We start from the raw sequence: 2,608 nt of genomic DNA, 5'->3' as shown, positions 1-2,608 counted from the left end.
ACCCCGGAGCCCCAGGAAAGGGTGATGTTTCTCAAACACTTCGCCCGCGGGCTGGGATTCCCCCTCCACCCGTTCGTCAGCAGACTGATGTTCTACTATGGGCTGGACTTCCATGATTTGGCCCCCAACTCAATCCTCAACATCTCAGCATTTATTGTCGTGTTCGAGGCCTTCCTCCGCATCCCACCCGGCCTATGGCTGAAGACTTTCAATGTGAAGCCCAAGGTGGTGAGCGGCCAACAAGCTGAGTGCGGAGGTGCCATGGTGGGAAAGATGCCCAATGTCACCTGGCCCCAAGGCTCCTTTGTGGAGGCTGTCAAAGGGTGGCAGTTGGGGTGGTTCTACATCACCCAGCCACGCGACACCAACTGGGCAGCGGCCCCCATGTTTCGACCCGGCGTTCCAATGCGGCTCACTTCCTGGCAAGAGAAGGGCCTGACCTAGGGATCTTCTGACAAGCTGACAGGGCTCTAGATGTGCGTCTAGAACATGATAAACAAGAGAATCAAGCTCGTCAACGTGATCTAGGTTATGCTCGTTCGACGAATTCTTCCATACCAATGCCGGACTTGTTATTTGTGGGAGTTCAATCCGGCCAAGCACCAGACGCTACTAGAGCTCTTCGGCACGACGCACGAAGACATCTAGAAGGTGCTCTTCAAGGCCGGCGAGACACCACCGCCTACGACCAAGGATCGTGAGCTTAGCTCAAAACGCCAGGCTAATCTAGTAAGTTCTTTCATGTTTTCAAGCTATACCCTTTACTGGCATATTAGAGGGAGGAATCTAAGCCTCCCTACCAATTTTTGCAGGCCTGGACAGAGATAGCGGAGTGGATTAGCTGTCCGGCTCCATTGCCCGAAGATCCAGAAATGCCTCTTCTGACGAAGATGCTGTTTCCAGCGCCCTATGAGGTGCCGGAGAAGAAGGGCAAAAAGAAGGCCAAGGGGACCAGAAATGGTCTCCGTCGCAGGGGCGCTTCGGACGCAATGTCCGAAGACATCGAGGATCGCTCCTCCATCGCTAAAGATGACGAGGAAGAGGATGGGGAGGAAGAAAAGATCCATTCCCCCTCTGCGGGGGGGAGAAAGAGAAGGATGGCCTCTACACATGGGGAGGCCGAGGCGTCCAAGAAGGGGAAAACTTCCCTTCAGGACAACTCCGCGGCGGCCACCAATAGTGGTGGGGAGTGGGAGCCCAGGGTCAAACCCCTGGCCAAATTGTAAGTGTCCGGACACGGTAGTATTTCCGGCCTTTCTACTTTATTGTTTTTTAATGTTTTGGATTATGCACTTGAAGTCCGGCTGAGTCCAACATCGATTTGTCCTCCTCTTCGGAGGGATCACTGGACCCGTCAGTGACGAACAGTGGGTCCCTTTCGACGGCCTCCTCCCCCAAGGCCGCGGACAATACCGAGGTGCTGTCTCGAAGGATCCCAGGCCAAGGAGAGGCCCGGGAGGCCATCCCGGTAGTGCCGGAGGGTAAAACCCCGGTTACCGAACACATGGGGGGACAAACCCCTATGGACACCGACGATGGGGGCCGTATCCAATTCGGCCCCCAGCCGAATACAGCTCCGGAGACCCAAGTGGCTCCGGATTCAGGCAGGACGGCTCTTTCAAACAAGGGAGGCGAGACAACTCCATCGGTGACCTCTATCCATCCAGAGACACCGGATAGATTACTGGAAGCGCTGCAAGGCGCTTCCATTGTGGCAGAACACCGTACCCTTATGGGTATGGTGATTAAGAGGGTCCAGTCTGTGAAAAGCGGACTGACTGACGCCTGCACTAGCCTTCTAACAGGCTTTGAGGTAAGTGATGTAATTGTAAAAAGAATGTCACAGTATAGACAGTAGCCCATGATGCTCTGTTCGGTGTGCGGAAAGAAAAGCCGAACAGAGGATCAAATAATTTTCGCAGGAGTCTAATCTAATATGTCTATATGAATAAGCAGGCGTCACTGCTGGCTGTGACTGCTCACACTGCGGAAGTCTCCGGACTGAAGTAGAATCTGGAGCGGGCCGAGGAAGAGCTCGGCCATGTGAAGAAGCAGCTGGAGGACAGCCAAGGTATGCAATAACCTGTGTGTATATTTAGGAAGGATGAATGGTTTGTACTGACTAAAGTGTCATGAATTTTATGAGGGGCCACGACCGAAGTAGTGGCCCTCAAGAAGGCATTGGCCGAGGCCGAGGACAAAGCGGCCAAGGAACACGTCGCACGCGAGAAGCAGGAGGCCCGGGTCAGCGAGGTCTAGCAAGAGCTCCAAGACGTCGTCAAGAAGTACGAGTCGTTGGAGCACGATTTTAAGACTCAAGAGTCCGAACTTGCCAAGGCCTGCTAGAGCGCACAAGATGCCCGAGCCGAAGCCCAGGGTGCCCTCCAGGAAATCTAGGCGGCCAAGAAGATTACGGCGGGTAAGGCTTTAATTATGCAAAGCAGATATGTGAAGGAGACGTTCCTTTTACTTACCCGAATTTGGAGCTCTCCAGGGGCGTTTGCGGATCTACCGCACAGCATATCAGATGCTGCAGAATTTTATCGAGCCAAAGAAGGGAGCTCTATGAAGAAGTTGTTCTGGTCTCAATACCTTGGACCAGAACTTC

This window comes from Triticum aestivum, chromosome 2B (assembly GCF_018294505.1).
Source record: "Triticum aestivum cultivar Chinese Spring chromosome 2B, IWGSC CS RefSeq v2.1, whole genome shotgun sequence".
In the NCBI taxonomy this organism is placed as follows: domain Eukaryota; kingdom Viridiplantae; phylum Streptophyta; class Magnoliopsida; order Poales; family Poaceae; genus Triticum; species Triticum aestivum.
The sequence above is the reverse complement of the archived record's forward strand: the minus strand, read 5'-3'. Positions refer to the sequence as shown.